Source organism: Pyrgilauda ruficollis, unplaced genomic scaffold (genome assembly GCF_017590135.1).
Source record: "Pyrgilauda ruficollis isolate IOZ18807 unplaced genomic scaffold, ASM1759013v1 scaffold99, whole genome shotgun sequence".
Lineage (NCBI taxonomy): Eukaryota > Metazoa > Chordata > Aves > Passeriformes > Passeridae > Pyrgilauda > Pyrgilauda ruficollis.
Window position 1 is genome coordinate 1,619,205 of NW_024532043.1, and position 11,996 is coordinate 1,631,200.

Genomic DNA, 11,996 nt, shown 5'->3' on the forward strand with positions numbered 1-11,996 from the left:
AAACTGGTTTTTCAGCTCTGCATCTTCTGACATCTGAGAGTTTGAATTCCTCACAACAGCCCAGAACTCACACTTGCCTAAAAAAAATACAAAATCTTATGCTTATTTATATATGTACTAGACTGGGTATGTCTTTAGCTCTAGTAACCAAATTTCAACATGTACTGGGGAAAGTGAAATGGTATTATTAATCAGCTGGCTACCTCTCAGAATAGATAGCCTTATGAATCTGTGTTCTGCTTTGGTACAGACAGATCTGTGTGACTTGGTGGTGTTGACTTACAGGGTTGGACTCCCATGGTTGCATTAGTGGCCACTCTTCCCTAAGGTATGCCAGATCATACTTTCAGGAAATGGCCTTCTTTTTCCTGAAGACTGTGATGACTTTATCAGCTGTTTTGTCAGTAACTGTGTGAGGTTGGTGGAAAATTTATTGAGTAAATTTGAAATAAGCTTTTCCTCAGTGAAGACATCCAGATTTAAGAGTCAGAGAATGTCTAAAGCCATAAGGAATCACAGTTTCATTTGATCTGTCCTGTGGTTTACCCGCAGACTGAACTTGACCCAAATGACTGACCTCACATTGAAGTGGTGAAGCCATCCTACATGAATTCAAGAACTACTAGATCAAGAAAATGCAAGAGGGAGCAGAGTTTGCTAGCTTAATGGTGAGGACACTCAGCTGATCAGAAAACCATGAATTTTGACCCGAAGCTTACATTTGAGTTTTATGATAAAGAAGATACAGCACTGTTTCTGAAATTGGGCAATGTAATTAAATGCCTTCAGACAAAGATGACAGAATGGATCAGATCTTCTGTAGCTGGAGTGAGTATGCAAATCATTAGGAAACCAAAAAAATTTAAGTCCCCATCCTTTCTCTGTGTCTTTAGAATAAAATTGTGCTGTAAATGCTCTCCTTTGCTGAGTTTTAAAATTATTTTATCAACACTGGATTTTCTAAAGATTCCATTAATAGCCCTGTGTTGGGGCACACCTTCCAGCTATACCTATTCAGGTTATGTTTGCTCTTTTAAATATTGACATAAGACTTACACATTGCTGTTCCTTTAATACTTCTCCCACACTGCTAAATGTGTTAAAAACTATCAGCAGGCTAAAAGGTTTCATGGTTCAGATCATTCTAGATTCATAGACATATATTACATTGCTCTATTAATAAAAATGTAGCCATCACTAGAAGGTGTTGTTTAAAAGTCATCGTTTATAGTTAGTGCAGGTAATTTGTTAGGAAATACATTGCTATGCTTGCTTTTTCTCAGATCAAAGATGCATCTGTTGTACACTGCTTTTTAAGTTCATTTTTAGCAGTTCTGTGATGAAGTGGTCCATAATACTGCTAAAATCAACTTGATGTTTCCTAGCTGCCACAAGTTTTATTATTTTTACTCTTTATCATGAACATCTTTGATACCTCCCCATTTTCATTCCACATTTCAATTTCTCATTTATCTCCACAGCTATTTCTTTTTCTTTCTGTCAGCAGTAGATTGCTTTTTCATATCTAATTGATTTGTTCTCCCTGCACCTACTTCAAATGAGTTTGCATAAAACTTCTTTCTTGTGATTATGAGGTCTTGATATTTTTAGCCATTTTCAGCCATTTTGTTAAATAAGTCTCCTTGTTGATATAAAACATTCTCTATTTATTGGACCTTCCTTTTTACTGTATGTTTTACATAAGTTGTACTATGTTGTAGAAGGAAAGTCATCAGTAATCAGCTCACTAGTGCACAGGAAATCAACAAATTTAGTCTGGTAGATATTTATTTAATTATTTATATCAAGATTTAATCTGAAAATAATTAAGTCACATAAAGCTACGCTATCAATATCCTCAGGAGCGGGTTACCATAAAAAAACCCCAACATTAGACACTCCCCTCCAGCAACAAGACTAGAATCTAAGAAGAATAATTGTAACAGAATTAAAATCAACAATGAAAACATTATTAAATTGTAAGATAATTTTAAACTGAAGTGGAATTTAAAGCAGATCAATAATGAAGGTCACATTTAGTCTTATAGGATGAACTTACTTCCCAGTTTTATATAAAACTTTCAGTACAAAATAATCTCTATTATTCTTTGAAATATAAATGTTTACCTTTACACCCAGAAATATGTATTCTGATATTTTCAAGAGAGTTGGAATAATTATCTACTAGAATTCTCTTGCAGCTTATCATGATTACTTGGTTTGCCATGTTAAACCTCTGCTATCCATCATAATTTGCAGGAACCACATAGAAACTTAAGGGGCTAAATTCTAGAATTCTGATTGAGCACTGTTTCACTGATTCAACAACGTACACACATTCTGCAGTGCACTGTAAAATCAGTAAAACATTTCAAGTGGTGTCCAGTAGTGCAGTCATACATAATTTTCAACTTCTGGTTTAGAAAAGAACAACTAAAATAATATAAACCCCTCCAAATATTTTCTTTTACCAGACTAAGAATCTCCAAGTACATGCAGCACATTCCAGTAGCAAATGGTGGCCAGCAGTGAGTGAAAAATTTCTTAAGCTCACACTCGCAAAAATATGCACTTATGAACGTAAGTATGAATTTATCTACTCTGTAGATACACACAGGGTCTTTATCTTGACCCACTCACATGAAACAGATGTGAATTCATTAGAAGGAAATTAGTAGTTGGCTTAAGCATCACCCATGCACTTTCTCTTGTTGAATTCTGAGAGGGTTGGGTTTGTAAATGTTGTAAAAGCTGAAATGAATATAATCCTTTATATAAAACAAAGGTTTTGATCAGCAAAAAAGGTTCAATATACAACTATTGTTTCTTACTGTCCAAGTATTTTTAGAGTCTTTTGTACTAGCAAGAAAATAAGATATGGTCAAAAAGTTTGGTGTTAGTAGAGTTGTCCAGGTTTTACACTGAGAGAAATCAGAAAGTAGAAATTTGGCACAGTTCAGAGATTTGATTTCACAAGGACCACAAGAGTATATGGAAATGGCTGTAACTATGGATTGTGCTGTCTGAATTCATTATGTTTGATATGTAGCTCTGCCTGTTGTTCTTGTATGGAGCACATACTGTGTCAAGACATCTTCAAAAGTCAAAGCAACTCTGGAAAATGCAAAAGGTATTATCAGTTTTGGAAAAAGAATATGTGATAGCATATACTGTTGTACTTGATTTGTATTAATCCTTATAAGCAAAATGAAACAGAAAAAAACAGGAATGAACAATCTTTAATATAAGTTGCCTAGAGATTGAAATGAAAACCAGTAGACATTTCTAAGAAAAATTTTCCTCAAAATTATCTGAAGACAATGCTTACAAGAGCAAACAAATAATTGTAGAAATATAGATAGCTGCAAGGAAATTTAAAAATGTACTAAAAGAAAATTGCTGCCAAAAGAAAATGAGAACAAATTCCATGTATTTTATTTATGAGATGAGACAGCCACAGAATCACAGAATGCATAAGGTTGGAAGGCACCACTGTGGTTCATCTGGTCCAACCTCCTGCTCAAGAAGGGTCGTGTGAGAACACATTGCACAGGATTGTGTCCAGAGGGTTCTCGAATATCTCCAGTGAGGGAGACTCCACAGCCTCTCTGGACAACCTGTCCTGGTGTTTGGTCAACTGCACAGTAAGAAAATTCTTCCTCGTATTCAGGTGGAGCTTCTTGTGCATCAGGTTCTGCCCGTTGCCTCTTGCCCTGTTGCTTGGCACCACTGGGCAGAGCCGGGCTGCTGCCTCTTGGCACCCTCCCTGAAGATACTGATGGATATTGATGAAGTCCCCTCTCAGTGGTCCCTTCTCAAGGCTGAACAGGCCCAGCTCCCTCAGCTATTCCTCATAAGAGAGATACTCCTGTCCCTTAGTGATCTTTGTGTCCTTCCACTGGACCCACTCCAGGAACTTCCTGCTTTTGCTGTCCTGAATATATACATTTAGAAATAATAAACTAGAGAACTCCACCATCTTCTAACAAGTCTCAGGATTTGGATGATGTAGGGACACACTGCAAAATAGTCTATGTTATGTACCATTGAAGTATGCTAAAATGTGACACTTTAAATCTGATATATATATATATATATATATATATATATATATATCTTAGATCAATTTAGGAATTTATGGCTTCTTCAAAGCCCTAGAAGTATGGATCCATGATAGCTAAGGTATCCATTCTCTCAATATGAGGTGCAAAAATAGTCATCAAATGTTGTAATTTAAATTATTCTAAAGTATCTTTTTTATTTTATTTAGCTACAATATGCAATATAATTAAGTTTTCCAATATTTACTTGAGAAAATTAGGTAACTTGTGGAATATGGTTCACAAATAATACAACCTCCTGAACCCATTCCAATATTTATTGATCTCATGAAAAAAAAACAAAGTCTTTTATTCATATTCCATACATTTTTACTTTGTATGTTGATTAAAATTTTTTTGTATCAGTCATAATCTCAGAAAAAGCAGAATGTATCGCAAAGAAGTCTTCTTTTTTAAAATATGTTTCCCATGAAAAACAAATCTAAAAAATTTTGGCTGCTGATATAATAAATAAAATTTTCAATACTGGCTTAACAACACTGCTTGATTTCTTTTGGAAATATTTTTTCTCTTCTGTTGAAACAAACAGAGACAAGCTGTCTGCTTTGGAAATCTTTCTATTGACCCTAGCTACTTACAGTACAAACAGTAATACAATACTTAAGAGTATTCTATAAACCAAAATCCTGGTTTGTGTTTTACCAAACATTTATATAATATGTAACGTGCATATGTTTATCTATGTCTATCACAGGGTCAGCAGATAAAGATTATTATCACAGAGAGTTGGTATTATTTACTACACCATAAATTTTGAATTGAATACCTTTGTTTCCATGAATCCAAGTGTTTAAAGAAAACTACAATTCACAATTGAAATTTATAACATAAAATCAGCATTATTTGGGTGTAGATTCACAAAATTTGGGAAGATCCCTTATAGCCATGCAACAGTAGCTGTTTCAAGTTAACACTTTTTTCAGAATAAGAATTCTTGTGATGAAAATTACTTACCTGATATGAATAAATATGCTTCCTTCAGGGTTTTTTTTTTTAGGATAATGGGGGGGGAAAGGAATTTCTTTTTATCTGTCTGTTTACACTGACTCATAATATAGCATTAATTTCAAGAAGTGAGACATTAAAATATTTTCCAGATACACTTAAATTTGAACATTCCCCTCTACCATCACACGCAGCATGGCAAATTCTATTCTATTGCTAGAACACTCATAAGTATTACAATAATTATTATGAGTTATTTCTGTTAACTGTAGGTCTGGCCAAAGGGTGTTCAACATTGTCAGTTACCTACTTTAAATTAAGAAAGAGTAAATATAACTTCTAGGTCCAGACTCCCCATCATTAATAGTCAATTATGAAAGGGCCAAAGCTCCCAAAAATATTGAATTTAGCATTTATTCACATCTGAAATTCTGTCTCGTATGATTTATCTGAATGCCTTCACCTGAAGTGAACAACACCTGATTATTTCTGCTGGGCAAAATGTTGCTGGTGTGGTCTCTTTTCACCAGCTCCTTCTGACTCACGTTCAATCAATCAGATATGGCCTTGCCCAGTGGTGAGCACATACTTGAACTACGTAACTGTGGACTGCCAGTGCGTTACTGGCTACGCATAACAGCTAACTGATGAAGGTGTGAGAAGAGGGAATTAGTATTTCATAACCTGCCTGAGTTGTAGATGATCTTGGAACCACAGAGTTGCAGTGCAGAGTGGAGAATTCCAGAACCTTGTTTCCACAAGAACTTGCGTGCGCACACATACACACACACACACTATGGAATGTCTGGGAAAGAAATACTGCTGTACAGAAATGTGGTGCTTGCATGCTGAATCACCTGAAGGCATAAGAGATAAAATGACATATATTTTCCCTCTTACTAGTTTGCTTTAACATTATTTTTTACACTTCTGCGAGTGAGACATCTTACAAAACAGACCTGAAAGCCTAGGATTTAGCTGCAGTACTGCATTGCTGTACCATTGTGGGATTTCATACCCAGATGATTTTTATTTTCCATATATAGCCAAAAAAGGAGGCTCAGGAAGCATATCACTTTTCTCCAATTTGTTACGCTCATACAAACACGCTTCCTCTAGGTGCACAGCAGAGACACCTGGAGGAACTGTGGTGAGATACAAAACCACTGAGGGACTAAAAATGGTAAAATATATTTTTATAATTTTTATAATATATTTTTATAATCCTGGATGTAGGACTCCATTTGAAAGGAATGAAGCAGAAGAGAAGAGTGTCTTCTTCCCAAAACTCACCAAAACAACAAACAACCAGCTGTGGCAAACAGCTGCAGCACAAGTTGGTATTAATTTTATGGTGAACTTCTTCAGTGAGATATCAACCAAAACCTGTAAAGCCAGGTTCAATTCAACAATGAAAGATGGAATAAGAATTATGTATGAATGAAGAAAAAATATATTTCAGTAAGGAAATCTTCCTTCTTCCAAATGAAACCGTTTTCTTCTAATCTTTTATTCTAAAGATTGTGAAGAATAGTAGTCACATTCTTATGTTCTCAACTAGAAAAAATATAGCCTATTTTGAGACACACAGTGGAGAAGGTACAATGAAGTTAAAATTCAGTAATAATTTTTGCTTTCAGATTAATAACCACTAATGGACGCTGCAGAGTTCCTTTAGCTTCACCCTAGCAAAAATATTACTGTCACTAAAAGGAGAGAAGAGCAAACTATATTCGTCAGATTCAGAAATGAAAAAAAAAAAAAAAAGTAACAACAGACAACACAAAACCATTATGCAAACTAAAAGACTCAAAACTACAAATGAAACTTTTAAAACACCTTGTCAAATTTTTACTTCCTGAAAAAAACCATCAACCTTTTCCACTGGTACCATTCATTTGGAAGGGCTTGTTCAGTGACTTCCATTTCAGGAAGTGAAAACTAATATGCAGTTTGTATCATGGAACAGACCATCTGCTGTGAAAAGTTCCCATATCAAGAGAACAGAGGGACTAGTTCCCAATTAATTATCTATTTTAGGAGGATTGGATATACTCTTTCCAAGTTGGTTTCAGTTGATAAGACAATCATCTGTCTGTCAAGCTGTGTCTGTTTGCCTGTTAGTCTAGCTAGAATATTGGAGAAAAGTCAGAGAGATGTTTGTTGTTTATATCTTTCTTCTCCCTTCTCTTCCTCCCACAAAATGAAAGCCATCCGAGGAGCCGAATCATTCAATATAGTCATACCCTTTTTTTATCCAAAGTTGTTTTGTTCTCCTTTTCATGGTAAATATACAAATGTCCCAAAGAAGACATACGAAAGACAAAGGTTGTTATGGGAGTAGATTTCAGATGTTATTTATAGCAAGATTTTCCAATGCAGAGCTATTAATAGCAGCTCATTGCAGAAGAGTTGAATGAACAATACAGATGTCTCAGTCTTCGTTGAAGGACCTATTCTTTTCCTGAAGAAAAACCCTGTTTGTACAAGGCACCATTTACAAGTCCATTGTGATTTTTTTATAGCTATGAAATAATGTTGTTTTTATCTCTTTCAGCTGAACTGAGCTGCTGGCTTCCGTTTGGCAGCTTCACAAACAATCTGTGTGCAGTGAGCCACGCTTAGCAGGCCCCCAGAGCGGGTGACAGGAAAGATTGCATGCTGAGACAGGGAGACAGTGTGGTTTCCTCATAAAACCAGACTTTGAAGCCCAGGATCATAAGGATGTCTAGCTAAGGGAGCAGGTATTTATAAAGCCCAAGAGAGTTTCAAGGAGAGTAGCAAAAAAATAGTGGGTTTAGCTCAACGCGCTAAAAGCTATAAAGGTAATGTGAGCATTTAGAACATGGATACATTGATAGATTTATTTATTTTCTTCTTGTTTTCTTTTTATGTCTTTTGTAAAAAATAATATTTTTGACACCTTATAATCCCCATGGTGTGAAAGTAATTACCAGACTGAGAACATGGGAACATGTAAAGAAAAGTGTAATTTCCTTACCTAGTGTATGATGAAGCAGCTTGCTATAAAGCATTCTGGAAGCTATGTCTATGAAAGAACAAGCAGTAGTTACAGTGGAAATTACAGCCATTTCCATAATAAAGTTGTAAAATCACATCCATGCTTTTGGTTAAGAAGACCAGCTTTGTCTCTAGGGAATGACCAGCTATAAATCCTTGAGAAATTCATTTACATGAGTCTTGAATTGACTAGCTACTTAACAGCTCAACACTCTACCCAAAAGCTTGTTACTCTTACCCTGATTTTTTTTCTGTTTGTTTGTTTTTACTTCCAAAAGATCGTAGAAGAGGAAAGAGGTGCCTGTAACATAAATTCTCTTTTCGTTTTTTTTTTTTTTCTTCTTCAACAATCTTCCGTGTTTTGTAATTTTGTTTGGTGAGATTAAACTGCCACAATTCTAGGGTTTGAAAGTTTCGCTGCAAAGATCTGTCATTAATACAAAACAATGTATTTCCTGATAAGCAATTTCCATTGCAAAATTCAGTTTTTGAAAGCAGTTGTGTTTTTTCTGTGGATGGGTCTTTTGTGCTACTCTCAGAAATATCACCTATATAATAAGTTCATTATACTACTACTGTGAAAATATTAATTAATCTGAATAGTGTCTATAACAATCTTCAAATGTACTGCCTACAGTTCAGGGCTGGTGGTGGAGATTTTTCATCTTGATCTGAAAATTCAGTATTATGGAATAAATCTTTATTTGTATGGAAAAAATCCATTTGAATCCTTAGAAACTGGAAACAGTTGTATTTTTTTTCTGCTCCAGCTCTTCCATCTTTAGTCAATAAGACCAGAACAAAAGCATTATCTTTAAAAATGTGACAGCACACACCTTACATCTCCACAAATCTATCACATAAGAAGTGACATGACAGACAGAATGCAGTTTCTTCATTTATGGAAAGAAAACAAAACTTTATGACCTTTGCTTTGATCAGGTACCTCCAAAAAATTTGGCTATTGAATATTAAAGGAACTACTGATGGAAAAATAATGAGGTTAATATTTTTACCAGGTATTGCATCTAAAATTGTGACTTTGTCTTGACATTTAGTAACAAACAAAAAAATTAATTTGTTGCAGGAATTCAATCACCACAAATTATTCATGCACCTTTGGAAAAATAATGACATACTACCAGCTAGATTTTTCCTTGAACAAAGCATGTAAATTAGTATCCAGATAGATTAATAAATTAAGAATGCATGAATAGTTAATGTTTTTGACTCTTAAAAAGAATGAGAATTGTGCATCCTCTCTAATCTATCATTCAGTTTCTATCTTCAACAATAAGAAGTAAAATGACAGCATAAGGCCTCCAACAAATACATTTTAGGAATCATAATACTAAATAACACCACACCCCAATGTGCTACTTCCTTATTTGACAACTTTATAAATTCGCTTCTGGAATCATGGATCATGTTGGCAGCATCCTCTGGAATAATCCCTGTTAAAACTGTCTCCCTTCTAATTTGCTTTGAATTAATCTTGACAAAAGTGTTCATTTTTACTTAAATTAACTATTTTTTTATTGATTGAACATCTAAGATCATTGCAACCTTCTGATTTGATCAGACACTTCAGAACTGCAAGGTAAATTTGTTGCTATGTTGCACTTCAGGAAAATATACAGTCGTTTAAAGCAAATTTAGTTTTGTTCTCTTTTTGTTAGATGTTAGATGTTAGCTTATACATGAGAGATATTCTATAGATTTCATGGCTGGTAGAAAATTACTCCTGCAATCTACTTTATTATGAATGGTTAAATTCATTTTATGTGATGGAGATTTTGGAATCAAGACCAGCACCACATAAATTAAATAGTCTTTAGTACATTATAAATAATTCTGGCTTATTGAACATTTGCTGTCTGAAAGCTGGAGTGGAAACTGTAGTCCTTTATTCAACATATATTGCAGGCCAATTCTGGTACAAACAGCTGCAATGGAGTTCCCCATAACTGCCCTGCCAATAACTTGAAGTTTGATTTTGAAAACTTAACCTCTGCATGCGCATTTTAGACACTGCATTAGCTAAATCTGGTTCTTTGCTAAGGCCAACCTGACATTGATACAGATTTCAGTGAGCTGTCTGGAGCTTTCAATTTCCTTACACATACCTCAGAAACTCCCCAAACCTTTTTCATTTTAGCTGTCAGCTCTCACTCAGGATCATAAGCAGGTGAACAGCAACATATACAGGTATACACAGAGTGTTAATATTCTCAAAGTCATGTTTTACATTGCAAAATGTTTATATTATGATTTCAAATGATACACTGCAAATTTTATAGGTTTCTTTTTAATTCTAGTCATCAACCTATATATAAGGTTGATTTTATATACAGAGATGCCTTTGCTTATAAGCTTACTGAAGACTAGAAAATATATTTCCTTTTTTCACTTTGCTAGGTCTTATTGAGCCATGCCATGTAAGAAATTACTAGTACCTGTAAGTATATGACATCCCATCAGTAAGAAATGTAATAATGTTTTTGGTGAAATTATTTCAAGTTACAAAGGACCTCCAGGAAAGGGTCAGAAGGTGGGATTCTAAGAAATAAATTGTAGGTGTCTATGGAGAGTTTCTTCTGTGTCGAAAGAAAGATTAATTACAGACACCAGGTTTGACAGAAAATTGAACTGTGGGTGGGTCTGTGTCTAGTGGCTCAAGCAGGGAGCCTGAGAGATTTTTCTGGCTCTTCCTGTTTCCTAATATGTGTCTGAGCAATTTAACCTGCCACCTTTTGTTAACCTTTGAATAAAGCTTGTGCCCTCTGTACTTAGGATCTTAAAGCGCCACAGTTTACTTATTATTTCAGCTAGTCAGTAAAGAAGAGATTTCTTTTTTCTCTATCCATATGGTTAAACTGACTTCATTTCAATACTGACATGAAAGTGCTTTTATACATGAGGTTTTCATATTGTATCATATGGTATAATACTCTTCTAAAAACTCTGAGAAATAAAATGCTGGCACAAATTTAGATTAGTAATATCCAAAAAAGTTACCCAATAGATTCAGTGAAAGTTGAATAAAATGAAAATTAAATGCAGATTCTCTCATTGATTCCAAATTATAAATGATGAAGTTTTAAACCAGCCCAGGAGTATATCAGACAGATATGAAACTTAAGAAATAATATCTGTATTTTTTAAAATAAAAGTACTTTCCATTAATGTAGGACAAACAGTGATTTTCACAAGTATTTGCATTTAAAAATTATAAAATTAGAATAATTTTAAAGAAATAAAAACAAAAAATTAAATTACTGAAGGGATGATGTAAATGAGATTTATAAATATGTAAAGAAATCACAGTGAATAGGTTTTCATAAGCATTTATGTGTATCTAGTTGAAAGAATAAGCTTTCAATTAAGATGTTAAGTGTGTTGACAGCAAAGTTGAAATTTGTAGCTGGGGATACAAGCTCAAGACTAGGAATCAATGAAACAGATTTCAATAATCTTGTCCTGGAAATTATTTTACTTTCTTGACCTATAAGAAACTCCTTTTCAAAATTCAGTTGCACTTGTTTTCTTTAATAAACAAATTTGTTTCATTTGTGATATATTACTAGAATGCGTGAAATGGATCTTGCTATATTATAAATTGCTTTATGACAGAGGGTTATGCAAGCACTACACTCATGTATTCAAGCACTTTCTGCTGTATTTGATTTATTAACCATCTATTCTGGTGTACTTTAAAATACATGACATAAAAGATAACAACTTGTACATATCTAACAATTAGTATATGAAAAAAAATATGGTACCCCATAAACAAGGACTTTCATTTATTTTCAGTAACATAGCATTTATTCAGGTCTAAAAATTCCAAAAATTACAAAATTACTTTATGCCACACTGTATAATAGTATGTATATTATGGTATAGTAT